The sequence below is a fragment of the Emydura macquarii genome, unplaced genomic scaffold (assembly GCF_026122565.2).
Source record: "Emydura macquarii macquarii isolate MOO-44397 ecotype Brisbane River unplaced genomic scaffold, CSIRO-AGI_Emac_v2 contig_3343, whole genome shotgun sequence".
Lineage (NCBI taxonomy): Eukaryota > Metazoa > Chordata > Testudines > Chelidae > Emydura > Emydura macquarii.
Window position 1 is genome coordinate 3,783,589 of NW_027133480.1, and position 20,435 is coordinate 3,804,023.

Consider the following 20,435-nt stretch of genomic DNA (forward strand, 5'->3'; position numbering starts at 1 on the left):
CTTTATGCCTATGTGCGGTGTGCCAGGCACCAGATGGTGCTTGTGCCACCCTGTTGGGTACTGCTAAGGGAGAACTCTCTGACAGTCATGCACTGGACCATGCGCACACAGTGGAATGGACGTGTGCATCACATCTCGGAGAATAGTTGTGGAAAGATTAGTAACTTTTTTTACTCTATTAATGATGCAATGGAAAACTTTTGGAAAGCTGAGGCTATTCATAGTTGATGGAGAAGTCAATTAACAATCCTTACAATCTTCCTGTCAGATATTATAGAAAGCAATACAGATCATATAGCAAGCTGAAGCAATCCCTGAAATACTGAAGGCAAATATACCATTTAGAATGAGTGCAGGGTTCTGAGATGAGGGTTTTAGCTGCTTTTCACAACAGCCTTAATTTCCAACCAGCACTGTTTATAATTTATAATTCACAATTGGAGCCAGGCCCTTTCAGTTTGGAAGCAAATGGATACTATAGCTTTGGTCAAAGAGTGGTGACTGAACATTGCCCAGAGAGGAGTGCTTTATGAAGCTGTGCAAGAATCACAGGCACAGTCTTTTCCTATTCCCAATCTCAAGCAACCCATGGAAATGCAAGGACATTCATGAAACCATCCATAGATTCCAATGCCAGAAGAGCCCATTTTGATTATCTTATCTGACCTCCAGTGTAATGCAGGCCATAGAGCATCCCCTAAATAATTTGTTTGAACTAACGCATATCTTAAAAAGAAAAAAAAATCCAGTCTTGATTTGAAAATTGTGAATCCACCAAAACTCTTGGTAAATTGTTCCAATGGTTAATTACCTTCGCTATTACAAACTTATGCCTTATTTCCAGTCTGAATTTGTGTAACGTCAACTTCCAGCCATTGGATTGATATACCTTTGTCTGTTAGACTCAAGAGCCTATTATCAAATATTTGTTCCTCATATAGGTACTTACAGATTGTGATCAAGGCAACCCTTATTCTTCTCTTTATTAAACTAAATAGATAGACTCAAGGAGCTTAGTCTCTATAATTAATGCATGTTTTCCAATCCTTTAATCATTCTTATGGCTTTTCTCTGAACCATCTCCAATTTTGTTAACATCCTTCTTGAATTGTGGGCACCAGAACTGGACCCAGTATTTCAGCAGTGATACCATCGCTACCAAATACAGAAGTAAAATAACCTCTCCTACCTGATATATATCCCTGTTTATGTATCCAAGGATTGCATTAGTCCTCTTGGCCCCAGCATTGCACTGGGAGTTCATGTTCACCTGATTATCCACTATGACCCCCAAATCTTTTCAGAGTGTCCATTTCTCAGGATAGTGTCTCCTTCCCTGTAAGATGGCCTACTCTTTGTTCAAAGAGGCATACATTTACATTTAGCTGTATTAAAATGCATATTGTTTGCTTACTAAGCAATCGAGATCTCTCTGTATCAGTGATTTGTCCTCTTCATTATTTACCACTCTGCCAATTTTTGTGGAAGGAAGAAGGAAATTCCCAGTTAGTATTTCCTGGACAATTTTTCTGATTAGGTCACTGTAAAGAGAGCTGAAATAAAAACCCAGAATGGTACATTTCATAGTTTATCCTATAGTTTTCTCCTATTTCAAGTGCATGGAGTTTTTCCTTTTCTGTCTTCTTCAGTGGTGGCGCTTTTTTATTATCATTTTGAAAATAATATTCATCATAACTTTATGCAGATTGTCAGATCAGAATTGAAGATATTTTCTTAAAGATATCATGCAAACTGATTGAAAGAAAAGACAAACACTTAAGTAAACCAAAAGAATTGAATACTAACAATAATGCATTAGATATCAGTATGAAATTCAGTTTTGAGGTCTAAATTTTAACTTTTTGGGTTTTGTGAGCACACAAGAAAGGCACATTTGTATTGTATCCAGGTACCATAGCTGACAGTGTTTGCAGAATTTATGGAAGGTTGCACTGCCCAATCCATGCTTCTTTAGCTACATTAATAGCTGCCCACTGACCACCTTGTTTCTGATATTTGGTTTCTCATCTTTGTATTTAAAAGACATCTTCTTGGTTTAATTTGAGGTGAACTGGTCTAATTGCTTGGGGAAATATTGTTAGTCAGGCATTCTTGCAGGATGAATGTAGAATATTGTCCTAAATATTTCAGGAATTCATTGAGCAATCAGTTATTCTCCAGATGTGTGTTATGTAGGAATTTATGTGGAATGTATTGAACCATCTATTAAATTTTCCATTCAGAGATGATGCTGGGGTGGGGGATGTAGGGGTCCTGTGCTCCAACACAGACAGAATGGGTGGCCTACTGAGGTGAGTCGGAGGGTAGAGGTGGCACTCCTGCCCTGAGCCCTGCTTCCCCTAAATGTTCCTCTGCACCCCCCATGGGGGGGGCATGCCCCACAGTATGAAAATCTCTGTGGGGTGATCACATGTCCCCTGAGCCTTTAAATTATGAACAGGTATGTGTCACCTCTGCTTCCATTGTCAACTTGCTTAATATACTATTCCTTCCAGAGAACAATGGGGATTGTTAATGACAATTGTATCTCTCTGACTACTTTTTTTAAAAAAAGGCTTCTATCTTAGGTGACTAGGTCACCCATTCCTGTTTTATACTCTCCTCCATTATGTACTTCAGAATTGCTATGCTTCTCTAATATGTGACACAAGTGGTAAATCCAGTAGAGCCCCACGATGATTACTGTATACACACATTCCTTGTAAACTAATATTTATATAAAGCATGCTGTGACCAATTTTGGAAGATTGAGTAGGATGCTTTCTCAGCTGTTGCAATTTGCACATGAGATGGAAGATGTTATGATTAAAAGAGTTCGCTGCCTTTTTCTTTTATTCCCATGTGTCAAGATCAAAGCATTGTTTCTACAGGCATTTTGCCCATCTCTCTGTTGCTGGTCAGTTTTAAGGATTTTTTTCAAGGTTAAAAATTCAGTCCCGCACCCCACCCCCCATGGGAGAATTCAAGAGATTAACCAGATAAATAATACATGTAAGGAAAAATTGCATTTTCAGACAGAAATATTCCTGACCAGCATGTTTACGATTGTGCTTATCCTTTAGTGAATATATGTAATTTCACCCAATGTTTTATTTGTAGAATTTAGTAAGTATTCATCATAAACACTTGGATTAATTTGATTTTAGTATTTCCTGATAAAAGAGCACTAGCTCTTTTTAGAAACTATAACACAGTGTCTGTACTGAATTTTCATAATAAGCCTGACAATCCAAGGATTCTGAATTTCCACAAGAAAAAAAAAAAAATTGGAGATTCCTCCTACTCCTCATAATTCATAAACTCTAAGGTCAGGAGGGTCCAATATAATCACCTAGTCTGACCTCCTGCACAGTGCAGGCCACAGAACCTCACCCACCCATTCCTGTAATAAACCTCAAACCTATGACAGAATTATTAAAGTCCTCAAATCATGGTTTAAAGACTTTAAGGTACAGAGACTCCACCAGCAAGTGAGCCGTGCCCCATGGTACAGAGAAGGCGAAAAAACCCCAGAGCCTTTGCCAATCTGCCCTGGGGGAAATTCCTCCCCGACTCCAAATATGGCGATCAGTTAAACCCTTAGCATGTGGGCAAGACTCACCAGCCAGACACCCAAGAAAGAATTCTCTGTAATAATTCAGAACCAACCCCATCTATCATCCCTTCATAGGCCATTGGCATATCTACCATCCGTAGTCAAAGATCACTCATTGTCAAACTAGGCTGTCCCATCATACCATCCCCTCCATAAATGTATTAAGCTCAGTTTTGAAGCCAGCTAGATTTTTTTGCCCTCACTACTCCCCTTGGAAGGCTATTCCAGAACTTCATTTCTCTGATGGTTAGAAACCTGCATCTAATTTCAAGTCTGAACTTCCAAATGGCCCGTTTATATCCATTAGTTCTTGTGTCCACGTTGGTGCTGAACTTAAATAGTTCCTCTCCCTCCCTGGTATTTATCCCTCTAATGTATTCATAGAGAGCAATCATATCTCCCCTCAGCCTTCTTTTGGTTAGGCTAAACAAGTCACACTCTGAGTCTCCTTTCAAAAGGCAGGTTTTCCATTTTTCTGATCATCCTAGTTAGCCCTTCTCTGTTCCAATTTGAATTCATCTTTCTTAAACATGGGGGACCAGAACTGCACATAGTATTCCAGATGAAGTCTCACCAGCGCCTTGTCTAACGGTACTAACAACTCCCTTTCTTTACTGGAAATACCTTGTCTGATGAATCCTAGGACCGCATTAGCTTTTTTGATGGCCACATAACATTGGCTACTCATAGTCATCCTGTAATTAACCAGTATACCCAGGTCCTTCTCCACCTCTGTCATTTCCAATTTATAGCAAAAATTCTTGTTATTAGTCCCTAAATTCATGACTTTGCACTTTCCATTATTAAATTTCGTCCTATTTCTATGATTCCAGTTTACGAAGTCATACAGATCTTCCTGTACGATATTCCGATCCTTCTCTGTATTGGGAATACCTCCCAACTTTGTGTCATCTGCAAATTTCATTAGTACGTTCCCACTTTTTATGTCAAGGTCAGTAATAAAAAAGATTAAATAAGATTGGTCCCAGGACCGATCCCTGAGGAACTCCACTAGTAACCTCCCTCCAGCCTGACAGTTCAATTTTTAGGATGATCCATTGTAATCCCCACTTTAACAAGTTCCTTATCCACCTTTCAATTTTCATATTAATTCCCATCTTTTCCAATTTAACTAATAATTCCCCATGTGGAACCTTATCAAATGCCTTACTGAAATCTAGGTAAATTAGATCCACTGCATTCCTTTTGTCTAAAAAAATCTGTTATCTTCTCAAAAAAAGGATATCATGTTGGTGTGGCACGATCTACCATTTGTAAAGCCATGCTGTATTTTATCCCAAATACTGTTAATTTCGCTGTCCTTAACTACTTTCTCTTTCACATTTTTTTCCAAGACCTTGCATACTACTGAGGTCAAACTAACAGCCCTGTAGTTACCCGAATCACCTTTTTTCCCTTTTTTAAAAATAGGAACTATGTTAGCAATTCTCCAGTCATACGGTAGAGCCCGTTTACAGATTCATTAAAAATCCTTGTTAAGGGGCTTGCAATTTCATGTGCTAGTTCCTTTAATTTTCTTGGATGGAGATTATCCAGCCCCCTCACCCACTCCATTTAGTCCCATTAAACTGTTCGGGTTTGGCTTCTACCTCGGATGTGGTAATTCCCACCTCCATATCCTCATTGCCATTAGCCACCCTACCACTAAGCTCATCATTAGGGGCTTGTTCATACTTACCCGGAAATTCAGCGACAGTCAACAGGAGTTATGCAAACTACACAGAGTAGTTTGTGTAACTCCCGTCGACTGCTTCTGCGTGCTGTTCACATTGTGCTGAGCCGACGGGAAAAGCGTTCCCGTCGGCTCAGTGCTACGCTAGTTTGAGGAGGTGGACTTATTAAGTCGACTCCCTCATCGATTTGAGTGGGTCTCACTGACCGCTCAATCAATCATGAAAGATCGATCTGGGGATGTCAATTTTGCCGCCGCCAATGTAAACATAGCCTAGCCTAATTAAAAACGGAGGCAAAGTATTTGTTTAGATATTCAGCTATGCCTAGATTATCCTTAACCTCCATCCCATCCTCAGTGCTTACTGGTCCCACTTCTTCTTTCTTTTTATAGCCTATTTATATGGCTATAGAACCTTTTACTGTTGGTTTTAATTCCCTTTGCAAGGTCCAACTCTGTTTGGCTTTTGGCCTTTCTCACTTTATCTCTACATGTTCTGACCTCCAAGAGAGAGCTTTCCTTGCTGATCCCTCCTATCTTCCACTCCTTATAGGCATTCTGCATTCTCTTAATCACCTGTCTGAGATGCTTATTCATTCACCTTGGTCTATGACTTTTGCCTCTAAGTTATTTCCCCTTCCTTGGGATGCAGGCTTCAGATAGTTCCTGCAACTTTGACTTGAAGTAATTCCAAGCCTCCTCCACCTTTGGATCCATGAGTTCTTCAGTCCAGTCCACTTCCCCAGCTAATTCCCTTAATTTTTTTAAAGTTAGCCCTTTTGAAGTCAAAGACCCTAGTCACAGGTCTATTTTTGTTTATCTTTCCATTTAGTTTGAACTGAATTAGCTTATGGTTGCTTGAACCAAGGTTGTCCCTACAACCAGTTCTTCTATGAGGTCCTCACTACTTGCCAATACCAAATCTAAAATGGCATCCCCTCTTATTGTTTCCATAACTATTTGGTGAAGGAGTCTGTCAGCTGTCACATCCAGGAAAGTCTGGGCCCTATTATTACTACTAGCACTTGTCCTCCAGTCTGTATCTGGGAAGTTAGTCTCCCATAATCACGCCATTCCCAGTAGTGTTTACTTCATTAAAAGCCTTAAAGAGGTCTCTATCAATGTCCAGATCAGATCCTAGTGGTCTGTAGCACACCCCAAGCACTATCCCAGGGGAAACTCCAGTAGTTTTCTTCCTCAATGTGATTTTTACCCAGACAGACTGTCTTATCAATTCCATCACTTCTAATTTCTTTACAGTCTACCTCATCATTGATATATAATGCTACTCCACCACCTTTGCCTCTCTTTATATCTTTCCTAAACAGCACATACCCTTCAATACTTGTACATCTGTCATGATTACTATTCCACCATGTTTCTGTTATCCCTATAATATCTGGTTTCCCTTCCTCTACCAGTAGCTCTAGTTCCTCCATTTTGTTACCCAGGCTCCTTGCATCGGTATACAAACATCTTAATTTTTGCTGTTTGGCTTCGCTCACGTTCCTTACCTCATTTGGCATAGTCATTCTACTGCCAATATCGCCCATTTGACTGGTATCTACACTACTCTTCCTCTTAATGTCCAATCTGCTCCCCAATGCTGTGTCCTTTCTTACTTCATTTTCATCCCTCTCAATGCAAAAATCAGGCATGGGGATTACCTGGGCATCTCCCCCAACTCCCTAGTTTAAAGCTCTCTTAATCAGTTGTGCCAGCCTCCATCCTAGAAGTGCGTTTCCCTCCCTACTCAGGTGAAGTCCATCCCAAGAGAACAATCCTCTGTCCATGAATGCCTCCCAGTGACCATACATCCCAAAGCCCTCCTTATAGCACCACTGCCTGAGCCATTTGTTGATCATCAGAATCTTGTCCTGCCTTTGTCATGCTCCTCTAGGGACAGGCAGAATCCCACTGAAGATAACCTGAGCCTCAGTTTCCTTACAAGTCTTCCCCAGCCTGGCATAGTAGCTTCTGATATGTTCCAACAAGAATCTAGCTATATCATTTGTATCCACATGAAGGACAATCAGTGGATTCTTTCCCGCTCCCACTAGGATCCTCTTCAGCCTCAGGTCCACATCCCGTATCTTAGCACCGGGCAGACAGCACATTCTTCTGTTCTCTGGATCAGCCCTGGTTACAGGCCTGTCTGTTCTTCTCAGCAGGGAGTCCTCAATCATGTAGATCTGCCTTTTCCTGGTAACGGTGGGATTCTCCAGCTCCCCACTCCTAAGAAACTTCAAGGATCTACCTGAAAAAATGAACATGTCCCTCTAGATTAACTACTATTTCTCAGCTTAGCAGGCCTTTTAACATACTTTTATTTATAATTACCTTCGTTTATATAGAGTCTTTCATCAGAAGACTCCCAAGATACGTTGCAAACTTAATCTGATTATGTAAGCAATGCAAAAATCTATATTAATGCTATGTTAAGGTTTCAAAATTAAGTTAGGAAATGTGAAAGTTAAGGATGAACCCAACTCTTGCCTGCTTTTGTGTATATTTTAGAACAGTCTTGTGTGATCCCATAGTATTTCATAAGTCCCATATAATGCATTTTAAACATCTTTAGTTACAAATGTGTGTTGAGAGTAATCTGTTATTGCAGAAGATTTTTGTTCAAGATTTTCAAAGTTAGGCATACACCAAATTTATTCAACATGTACTTACAAATCAGATATGGAAGTGTATTTTTTGTATCCTTGCTGATTGCAGAAAGAACTCAAGAAAAAACTTAAATTTAAAAAATCACCTTTGGGCAAGAACCAATCATAGAAAATTTCAGGTCAAAAGGTGACTATTTAAAACAGTTCTGAGCATGTGAATAAAGTGTTAAAATGGAAACTATTTTACAGCCCAAAATGCTGCCCAAGTGACAGCATTCATTAAAAGGGGGGGGGAAGGGGGGAGAGGATTAGTAAGAGAGAGAAAGCTGACTGCAATGTAATGTGAAGGTTGAGAAATCAAGACAAATAACATTAACATTTGTACTTGAGAAGCTCTACCATTTTGCACATCCTATATGTTTAATAACATACACTAATAATAAACAGCATTACAGTAAAATGTATACTTTAAAGGAAAACAGGAATAGGGAATGTTATGTATGTGAACTTTCAGTACATACAAATATATTAAAATTAGGAATCTGCAGCCACCTCTGTACTGAAATGTTTTAGCAATACACTACAACACTACAGCAGCTTGACAGAAGGTGAAACACATTGTATTCTGTTGCAGAAATTTTAAATAATGCATACTCACATTTGGCCTCTAGCCCCTAATCTTGCAAACACTGCCATGGGATTTTTTTTAATGGCCACATATCATAAATAGCTCATTTTTACATCCCATCTGGAAGACAGCACAGTGTCTACTTGCCACCATTTTGGGATATTTGATCAATACTGAATGTGGGGTGGCATGTACTGAATTTTCAGCTCCATTTCTAGAAGCGTTGCGATTTACTTGAAGTCTTCCAGCCAAATATTGATCTTGCCCAGCCCTGTCTAATTTATGCAATCTTAGGTGATACCGTTTGTCACGTTCCCCTTTATCGTATACATTTCTGCCTCCAGTTCTAATTGGTGTCTCTTATTCTTCTCCAGTCTTACTTTTCCTGTCATTTATATTGGATTAAGGATTCCCAAAACATGCTTCGGAGATTAGGGTTCCACTAAATTCCAGTTTTTCCACTGTATGTTGAGTGTGAGGAGCAGAGCAGGAGAGACCAAATAAGAATGGAAATCTTTAAAAAGATTTGTTGTAAGGCTATAAAAATAACATGCTCTAAACAGTCTTCAACTAAGAAAGAACTAAGACAAGTGAGTAAAAACTGTTTTGAAAGTTATCCCTATTTTTATAAAAATCCTGTTTGCAGACAGTTCAGAGTGATGCCTTGTACTATAATAAATAGTGTGTTATATCCATCAACTGTCTCACATGACCCAATTAAACCTTTTCTGGTTCTGGCTTCCAAAAATCTGTTACTTTCTAATAGGTTTTCATTCTTCTCTAGGCCCCATTTCTGCCATTGTTCCTGTATCATCATCACTTCTGAGGCTGTCAGTTACAGTAGAAATCCTGTTAATCATCTATGTATTTTGAAGATTAGTTGGAGACCAAGCAGTGATCATTTTACCTAGTATCTACCATCTTGGCATTTTTAAAGCAATGTAAACTGCATTTTTAGTTTCAGTTTTTGCAGTGGGTGACCCCAGACATTGATTCACTTATTCTCTCATAGAAACAAAAAGGGACTGAAAAGTGTGGTCATAGAAAGTGGTGAAGGTGTTTTATGAATGTTTTAGTACCACATTTAGGCTCAGTTCAGCACATACTGAACCTTAAACATGTGCTTAAGCATTTTACAGAATAGAAATGAATCTAAATGCATTTCAATGCTTCGTTGACTTTATGACCTCTATGGTATACATTCTGGAGGAGGTGATAAAAGAAAAATGAACGGTGGCTCTTCCTGGTTGTATAAAGCGCTAACTACTTGAGCCATCAAGTTGGTCCCAAATGAACTTTCCTTTCACATTTATCTGGTCAGACACTCCTAAATTGAAGTCTTCCTATAGTTCTTACCTTTGAAGCTATAATGCAGGCTGATGTAATGAAAATACAGCTTATTTGAGGTAGGTGTTTTCTTTGTTAAAATACAATTGCATATATATAATTTTTAGTACATGGTATTGAGGGAATGAACAATAAAGTACAGAGAGACAAAATAGTTATTCAGACATCTTTATTTCATAACATAGCATATCATATCTTGTAAAATTTAATCTTGTACTCTAAAAGTTTAAAAACAAAACACTGTAATATCTTAGGTTTTTTTTTATAGTGGAAGAAGTTTGATTGTTTTTGGTAGGCTAAATAGAATACCATTTCTAACATTACACTTTTCTTGGAAGATATTGCACCAGAATAGCATATTTTCCTATAATACTGTTTTTGTTTTCTAAATGAATACAGCAGTGTTCATTTATATGGAGGAGATATTCATGATGAGTTCACAAAACTTTCTCAGTGAATTGGGAAAAAATAGGTGCTTGTCCTCAGCAGTTCAAGTGACCATGGGATTATTTTGTTGTTGACTTTCAGAAAAGTTTGTAATTATGTAAGATTTTTTTCTGATGTATAACATTAAAATATCCTTTTATCTGAATTTTAATGGGGATTTCTAGTATTACATTACCTATAATACTATTGTACAGGATATAAAACAGCTCTTTAAAGAAAGAATAGAGATTGAAGTGTAAATATGGCAGAACTGGAGACATATTTCCAAAGACAGCAGGCATGGGAGTTAGTGGGATTCCATTGTGACTCTTTCTTGGGTGTGGCACTTTGCCAAAGTAAACTCTGATCACCCTGGATTTGCAAAAACCATCTGCCCCTTTCCCTTTGCCTCAGCCCCCCTTTCCTCTGAAACTGAGGGCATGTCTACATCCAGTTTGAGCGCTGATTTTAACTAATTTGGTTTTATGTTTAATTAAATTGCTGCATCTTCTTATCTGGACACTCTTCTTTTGGATGAAGAGTGCCCTATTTTGAATTAGCTTCTTGTGGCTCAAATTGTGTGTCCAGAGGCCTGACTTGACAGCTCAGCACCAGCTCAAATCCACCCCATTAGGTCCTCCTTAACACTCCCCTCTGCCACAATGCCTCAAAATCTCTGACGATACCGTTCATAATAGTACCCAGTGCTTTCCGTGTCCATATAGATCTGTTTTCTCTTGTCTTATACTTAGTCCCTGCCCTGAAGAATCGGCAATCTATCATTTTATGTGTCTGTGCATTGCATAGCCTAATGGAGGCCTGATCTCTAGTAGAGGTCCCTAGGCACTTGCTTAATACTAAAATAATAACTAATAAAAGCTATTCCAGTGTTGGTTTAGGTGGTTATCCCATAGGCTAGGTTTAAAGGTAACTTTTTATGCACTGACAGCTAGTTATTGTCCCCTGGCCTACCCTTCTATAGACTGACCTCTATTCCCTGTGCCAACACACTGGCTTACGCTAGCTTCCTCACAGTACAATTTCCACAACTCCCTTGCCTTTCACCAAGAATATAGGTCTTCCTCAGAGGATCATACCTCAGCCTGAAGCTGGCCAGGTGTTTTTGTCTTTTGCTCAGGTAGGCTCTGTCCCTACCTGTTGCTAGGCAACTCACTCAACACTACCCTTTATTCTGCAGCCCATGCAGTCTCCCTGGCATGCAGTTACCTTGTGACTGCTGTGATATAGCAAGGGCAGAGGGCAGCAGGAGAGTATCAATTTGCAAACTAGGGTGGCTCAAGGCCCTTCCCCCAGCCCAAGGGGAGGAGCCACCGGACCTAGAGAGCAACTAATTTCGGGGGACAACAAATGTAAAAACAGGAAGGGCGTGAGCAGGAGAGTATCCAAAGAGAGGTATATAAGCCCCAGAATGATCAGGGCTTTATTCCCTGCAGCCTAGCCAGAGTTAGGAGAGGGCAATCAGGAGCAACTGAGGCCAATTAAGGCCCAGACAGCTGCCTGTTAAAAGCCCACTGCTCCAGAGAAGCAGGGCACAAGCTGGAGGAAGTAGGTGTGCTGTGCTACGCTACGCGGAGCAGACTGGAGAGTACTGGAAGTGTGGAAGCATGACACAGAATGCTTTATAGTTTGTTATGCATTGTGGATCAGTACTGTTGAAATTCATGCTGTGGGTCATTGCTGTGTGGGAGGAAATCTCCTGAATCCAATAAACTGTAGTAACATGGGCAAATCCTGGAGTCCTGATGTACACAGTTGTGGCAAATGGAAGTAGAAAGGTGGCTACTTCACATACAGATGATGCCTTGTTTTACTTTTTTCCATGAAGCAGAATATTTTGTCCTCTGAATGATAGGATGCCACAATCACATCTGAAGACAAATGACAGTCATGGAACGGGGGAGATGTATCTGGAAATCACTGAGGTCTACATGTGAAGTGGCTGGTCAGGTTTTTTCCTCTGAAATTGTGGAAGTTTTGGGTTTTTTTTGCCTCTAATAATCACTTTGTAACTCTGCCTTGATGTTAGTGTAAATAAATTACAATGTAGTTTCATACTATATTGTGAAACTAATGATTCTGATCAGAATCATGGATTCTGCAAGTCATTCTCTGTTGCTAGAAATTAAGAAAGTTGGATTTCCAGAGCTCTAGCTATTCCCTGATACTTGCAACCAGCTTTGAGGATAGTTTAAGGATAATCAACAGGGTAGTCAACTACCTCTGTTATGACCTTGGAGTCTGACCTTTTTCCCTGGAAGTGATTGCATTTATTTCATGCAAGTGTGGTGATTCTTTAATGTCAGTGTGGATAATTAATTCAGTCTCCATAATTACTTGTCTGAAGCATATTTAGAGTTTCAAACAGCTTCTCATAATCTTTACGCTAGGGGTTGATTCCTTCTCAGCAGATGTAAATCATAGTGGGGGGAAGTGCTTGACAGTATCCTTGAAGGGACAAATGTAAGCTTGGATGAGTCAAAATTGTATCTAGGCTACATTTAAAAAAAAAAAAAAAAAAAAAAAAAAAAGATATCAACCCAAAAACCTTTAAATCAGCTTTTGTCAAGATATATGTAAATGACTTAAACTAAAGCCAGGCACAATGTTGATTACCAGGTATGTGCCTGCATCTGACATGAGCTGTCAGCATCTGTTCTATTGTGATCAGACTGTAAAGTGAAATTTACTAGAGATCTGTTATTAATCAGTAGTAAATAGCCGAAGATAAGAAAGAAATGGGGCCTGCCAACACAACAGAGGGTCTTGAAGCATTTCTCTTATCTGATCTCCAGGGAAGTGGAGGAAGACCTGGATGTTATTTTGGTCCTAGCTGTGTATTCTTCGCACACCCCAAACACCCACTGAGCCTTCTGAGAGTGTGGATTGTATAAGGCATAGTTTCTCAACCTGTGGTACGCGTACCCCTGGGAGTACGTGAGACACAGGCAGGGGGTATCTGGGGAAAAAACAGAGTGAAGGGGAGGCAGCCGGCAGCTGCCGACTTCTGGGGAAGCTGGGCAGCAGCAGCTCGCTTCCCACCCGGTCCCACCTCCCAACTGGGAGGCATGTGGCAGCCCCTGGCTTCTGGGGGATGCGGGCGACAGCCCCTGCTTCCCGCCCAGTCACAGCTCCCAGCTGGGAGGTGGGTGGTAGCTGGCAGCTTCTGGGGGAGGTGGGCAGTGGCCCCCTGATTCCCACCAGGTCCCAGTTCCCAGCTGGGAGGCGGGCGGCAGTAGCCGGCTTTTGGGGAAGGCACACGGCAGCCACCCACTTCCCGTCCGGTCCCAGTTGGGAAGTGAGTAGCAGCTGCCTGCTCTTGTGGGAGGCGAGCGGCAGCCCCCTGCTTCCTGCCAAGTCCTAGCTCCCAGGTGGGAGCCCAGTGGCAGCCTCCTGCATCTTGTGAGCTGGGCTTGCAGCTGTGTGGCAGCCACCCTCATCCCAGCTCAGAGCTGAGGGACAGCTTCCAGCTTCCCGGCTTGAAGATGTGCAGCAGTTGCCCTCCCACATCCCTGGATCCCAGCTGGTGTAGAAGCCTCCTCTGCCCCAGCTCGGCTTGGGTGGCATCAACCCCCCCCTGGGCTAGCAGCCAGGCAGCAGCCCTCTGCAACTTGCCCAGGTGGCAGCCCCCCTCCCAAGCTCAAAGCCCAATACCCAGAAAACTTGTCAATTTCACTGCTCTGGCTGAGCAGTGAAATTGACAACTATGACAGCCTCAGATTTTACCAGTTACCCTCTTTTCCTCTCTCTCCCTGTCTCTCTCTCACCCCTTCCTCCTCTCAAATCTATGGCAAAAAATTTGGCACGACGCTTTATATTCCCAAGCATTGGCATGCCGCTCAAAGCCTCCTAGCTTTGGCCAACATCACCTCTAGACCAGGTACAAACTTGAGTTGTGAACCCTTAGTGTAAAAGTGGCAACCCTACCCACACTAGATCTGACATCTGTTATATCACGGCCTTATATACTCAGCCCTTCTTCCAACATATGGCTCACATTAGTCTGTAAATATAAAATCCCATGGAAAAGTGAGTGTTGGGGTACTTATTAAAATTTTCAGAAATTAGGGGGTACTTGCTACTTAAAAAGTCAGGAAACACTGGTATAAGGAATGTGGAATTGGGCCCTTGGAAGGGGTGATTCGTTTCCTGTTTCATAGTGCTCATGACACATGCTTTCATTCCGTCATGGATTAGATTTAACAGAAAATAACAGTTTGCCAGTGCCTGGGATGTACCAGTGAAAGTGTGAGACTTGGCATGGTCAGCATATATCAAAGAGGATCTGAGTCCCAAGAGATCATTCAGAAATATAGTTTCATTACATTTCTTTTACATCATTTCTGTAACTGCCTGGAATCAAAATGGAATTGCCCTATGGTAGAATGTGATAACAGTGAAATCAATGTTGCATGATATCTATTCCTCATTGTATTTTGAGCTAACATGAGATAAATGCTCTGCATTTTGATAATAATTCAGCCATACAGTATTACTGCTCACCTAAAATACTTTTCAGGAAGCTGTTCTTGTGTATATATAGGGATACTATAGTTATGGTACCACACTTGGAAATTATAGCTTTTTGATACTTTGTAATTGTTTTGCTGTAGTCTCATGAAACCTTTCAAAATCTCAGACAGTCTGAGCTTGTAGAGAGAGAATACCTACATACATTATGGAAACTTGTACTACATTTTAACTAACTGTACATATATGCTATTTAATAATTTTAAAGTTCCATAATACTTTTGTGCATTTATACATTTTATGTAATGTAAGAACATTTTGAGGCAAACTTACTTTGCTAGAAAGTGTTACATGAATTGTTTGATGAACTGGGATATAAGATAGTTTTCCTAAAGCAAAAAAGCTGTTGTGTGTGTCATGCTTTGCTTAGCCATTCATTTTAGCTTTAGAGGATTAATCCCTTCTTGCATGGCCTAGACTTTTAAAATTTTCTTTTGTTTTTGCCTCCTAACTCAATATATATTTGTTTCCAGAAAGATGTTTGCCATTTTCAGTTATTGAATAGTATCACAATAAAACGTGACAAAATAATTTGCAATGTATTTTCAGCTAGAAATAATGAGGATATCATATTTTTATAGAAATGTTGGAAAATAATACCTAAATGTAAAAATGAGATTAAATGCCCTTTTTAGCTATAAATCATTACACACAATGTTACACTGAAAAAATAGTGCATATCTGAGTGGCCAGAATGAAATACGTGAATGAGTATTGGCCTGGCACAAAATGTTCATCATTATATTTTTAACTGGTTGACCTTTATTTTCTTAGTTTTTGTTTAAAAAACATTCTACTGGCAACATGCCTAACCAGTCTAACCATGATACATAAGACCAGAAGCTTAAGTAGTGCTTTGATAGAAAGAGAGATATAAAGAAAATGTTAAATGTAATTTTCATTGTTGATCAGTTTTGAAATATGAAGGTTGGCAAGAGGTGGTGAGTTTAACCCAAGTTTGTCTCTTAGGGAATGTCTACATGTGCATTTTTGGAGTGTTTTTAATGTGCGTTAATTAATGTGTGAATTAATTTAAAATGTCCTATAGTAAGAATAGAAGGAAGAGTAAGGCTTGCATAATTTTAATCATACATTAAATTAAATGAATAAATATCTTGTAGGATATTTTAGGGAAGAAAATAAAATGTGTGTAGTAGAGTTTTTGTATTAATCTCTAGGAATTACTTGTTAAACATTTTTTGATATTAAAATACAAAATATCTGTCTTGTTTGTGTATTTGCAGATTAAAACATTAAGGATGGTAATATGTATCTCTTTGAATACTAAATCTCTTATTGGAACTTAAATAATGCTAAGAATGAAATTCCAACCCTGTAGAGAGTCCACACAGACTTGTGTATGATTAAAATCTCACTTAAACCCTTAACTGGGGTTAGAGGCCCCCTGTAGCTCTTCACACTAGAATAAATTTAATCTTTATATGTAGTATGGTAATCTCACTGACCATAAGTATGTTATGTCCCAAACAGGAAACACCTGTTTCAGAATCAGGAAACTCTAATAGTTTCCTTCAGCTCTTTCTATTGAGCAGGGGAAGGTTGGACCTCTGCAGACTTGGAAAGGGGGAGGGGAGTTTGAGCCTCCAAGCTCCAGATCGTCTTACATACATAGAAAACTCCTTGCTGATCTTTGAACATCCATAGAAAGCAAAAAACCATGGAAGATAATGTGGACAAATTTAGTATTATTTTTGGAGGGGGAAATCCCTGGTGGTAGAAGAGGACTGGTGATGCAGTAATCACTAGGTTAAGTTCTGTTGCCTGTGTGGTGCTATTCAGCAGATCAAACTGAATTATGATAATGGTCCCTGGTGGCTTTCAAATGGTGGTCATGCCCATTGACATGGTTACTATATTTATGATACAATGTGTAAAAGGGCCTGACCAGCGTATAAATACATTGTATCCATCTGAGGAGTTCAGGAACTGCATGAAACAGCTGTAATATTGCCTCCTCACCAGACCTGGCATAGGGAATGCTGGGAACAAGGCTTGAGTGCAGGGAGGGATGTTGGGGTTTTGGGGATGAGGCAAAGCAGCAACACTGTGGCCCATAAGGCAGCCCAAGGATGTTGCTGTAATTTAGACAGAACGCCAGGGTTGTGTAAATTATACTGGGGCTCTCTAGTCCCCGGAGCAGACTAAGAGGGTGCAAAGGTGGTTTAAGGATACCTTTTTGCTCCAGCCCTGCCCCTGGACTGCAAGTTCTGTGCTGCACCTCTTACAGCACAGCGTGGAATATTATTACTCTGTGACTTCAGGGATGTGGGCACAGGGGCTTCTTTGAAATAGCTGAGAAGTGAGGAAACCTGGCTGCTGCTTTTCCTGTGCTCTCCTGAGTTGTTGCTACTGGCATTTCCCCCCCTCTGCTGCCTTAGAGGAGGGAAGAATGTGGGACCATTACTTTAATATTCATGTACTTAGTAATTCTTTTCTAAATAGTATGCTGTATGTGGCCTGTTTTAGCTCAATTTGCTTCTCTTATATCATTTAAAATTTTATTAATTATAGGCCTGCAAGCACATTCTTCAGGTCTTAAACACGTATTTGCCTTAATTCACTTCCGCATAAAATTAATTAATACTTAGCTCTTATACTGAGTGTCCCCCACTCCAACTTTGCCTCACCCACCTTGTCTCTCATTCACAGTTGAGGTAGTTAGAAGTGGCATTAGTAATCTCATTTATTGGACCCCCTTCTGTTGGTGAGAGCAAGATAAACTCTGGAGCTTACACAGAGACATGTAGTAGAGCTCTGTGTAAACTTGAGAGCTTGTCACTCTCACCAAAAGAATTTGACCAATAAAAGATATTGCCTCACCTGTCTTGTGTCTCTAATAACCTGGGACCAACATGGCTACAATAACACTGTAATGATTTCAGAGAGTGGTGGAAAAGGGGGTAGTTTATTTGGTTTTTTTTTTTATTTTGGCAAAATCATAACTTTCATGAAAAGCTTTCGCTTTTGAATAAAGACCATTTTCAATGTAAGAAACTTAATTTGAAAAATTTGGACCAGATCTATAGTTAAATTGTGAGTACCAATAGTTATTGGTGCAAAATTGCATCTCTAGTTATTTATGCTGGTAGTTCATACTCACAAATTAGAGGCTAGGGCTGAAGAGTTTAGGCTGGTGGCAGAAGTTCAGCATAGTAGGAAGGGGGGGGGGGGGCGGCAAGTGCACAGGCTGGGATGGTATTGTGCAGAATGTAAGGGGAAAAGAATTCGGTTTATTGAATTCAATACTGGAAAGATTTATGGCCTGTTAATCTTTATAATACAGAATTATTAGAATTATTATTAGAATGAGTTACTTCCATTTCTTTTTGATGTCCAACAAAGCCAGCTGAAGTAATTGATTGTATAAATAAATCTGTATTCTGCAGATTGCTTGTTCACCTTCTGATTCACCCACTAGGGGTGGATAAATTGCTTCCGGAACTCTTGGAATAAAAAGTAGCTCTGATAAACTGCCAAAAATTTCTGTTGCTCTGGATTCATCTCCTTCTTTGTTCTACCTTCTGACCTCTTTTCATGCTCTATTTTCTGACCTTTGTTAGCTGAATGTGAACTAGAATGTGGCAGATTTCTCTGTTGTGTAAGAAGCTCCTGGACTCTAAAGAGGCTTCTGAAAAGAGGAGGGGATAGTGTCAGCTATACTCGATTGAAGACCAAAAAAACTTTTAAATTGTGTAGTGCTGTTACATGGAAAAGGAGATGGGTTTGTTTGAGAGACCTTGCAGCAGGTACTGTATGTATTGCTCTTTTCAGCATTCCTTCACAAGAAAAAAAGGGCCAGTCAGAGCAGTTGCAATCCTCTACCAGATGGATGTTTTTGGCATCTTTATTGGTATTACTGCTTGGCACACAGAAAGATCAGACTGTCACTGCAACCAGTTAGTCCTGAATTTATGTATGTTAAATTCACAAAGATTTACAGGCAAAATCTTGTTCTTGCTCTGTATAAATATGTAATGTAGAAACCTAAATAATTCACAGGCATGGATTTGGAAGCTTCCTGTCCACATCCAAACAGCACACACTTATTTTCTCTGGGGATGCATACGACAGATATTGTCTCTTTAGCAATTAAAGATGTTTTAAGTGTAGACATTTTGCATGAAGTAGGTTGTATTACTCAGATCCTTTCATCTCTTTTCTTATTTATATATATAAAAAGAATTGATTCTGCTCCTTTTACGCACAGTCAGATACCCTCATTCTCCATCCCACCATTCCCTCGTTATGTTTTCTCAATTTATATTGTAATATCTGTGGGTCGGGGACAGTATTTTATTAAGTTTATTTAGTGCTCTGCACAATGGGGCCCTATTTTACTGTCATTTAAAAATAATAAAGTTTTGAAAATGGAGAACAAGTGACAACTTTTTAATCTCTCCCTTTTTTCTTTTCTTACAGCCCATAGCTGCTTCTTTCTTCAGGTGAGTACTCTATTTTACTGTATTTAATAATGCAACACCTGGCTGAGAACACCACATGTAAAATGCTGCTGGCATGAAAAATTACTCAATTTATGGATGAAATCAGTGACTGCAACCACATTATATTTAATTTTCTACTTTCCTATGTAGGTACATCTGTAAGTTACACTCTTTGTTTTATATATTAGAGCTCACTATTGCTTTACTATTGAATACTCGCCAAATGCATTGTTCAGAACATATCTTCAACTTTCATTAGCTTGTAGTCATTATAAAAAGTATTGCGTTATCTCAGTGACACACATTTGAAAGCCATTAGGGAGCACACTGTCAAATAATTGCATCGACGGTAATTGCTTCTTAAATTGATCTGCTTTTGGGAAAATGCTGAAAATGAACTATTCTAGATCTTGATATCAGCAAAACAGTGCTGACCTCATTGTAATTGCATTCCTGTTGGGGGTCAGTTGATGATAAAATGGTGTTGTGCAAAAATGATCTTATTCTTAGGGAAAAGGAGACTTTTAACCGTAACTGACTTGGTTTTTGTTTGACAAGGTGGGTGTAGTAATATCTTTTATTGAATTGGCTTCTTTCTGTTGGTGAGAGAGACAAGCTTTTGAGCTTACACAGATTTTCAGTTCATTCCTGACCTGTTTTCTGAAAGACTAGAAAGTGCAAAATTAAAGTAAATGTGTGTGTGCGCACACGTGTAAGATATTGCATAGTTCCCTTCTTGGCTATGTCATATAGAGGTCAGCATATGAATGAATGTAAAAGTACTTTCAGAAAATTGAAGTCTTTCCAATCTCTCAAATCGTATACTGCATTTTTAGTATTTTGTGTGGGCTCTTGCAAAAGATGCTCTGAACATAACGGGCACCATTTTTCTCCAACCTACTGTTTTCTTATTAATTGGTCTCTTACTAAGTGTAAGCAGGGGTGTTGAGAATGTTTGTTCACTTCTCCCCATGGATTGGATATGGTAGGAACAGGGTGGAAGTATGGCTTTTCAGCAGGGTGGATAAAATTAGATGATTTTCTAAAAATCAGTTGTTCTTATTTAAATGGGATTCTTTTATTTAAATTAAATACAGGT

The 20,435-nt window shown here is 39.6% G+C and overlaps 1 protein-coding gene across 2 annotated transcripts in view; it reads left to right on the plus strand.

Moving 5' to 3' along the window:
• Positions 1-20,435, plus strand: part of PTPRE (protein tyrosine phosphatase receptor type E) — a 223,733-nt gene that overhangs the window by 40,158 nt on the left and 163,140 nt on the right. For both annotated transcript variants that reach the window (XM_067533350.1, XM_067533349.1), the window contains exon 2: positions 19,314-19,336. The gene's annotated coding sequence lies outside the window, so the exon portion shown is untranslated. The remainder of the gene's footprint in view (positions 1-19,313; positions 19,337-20,435) is intronic.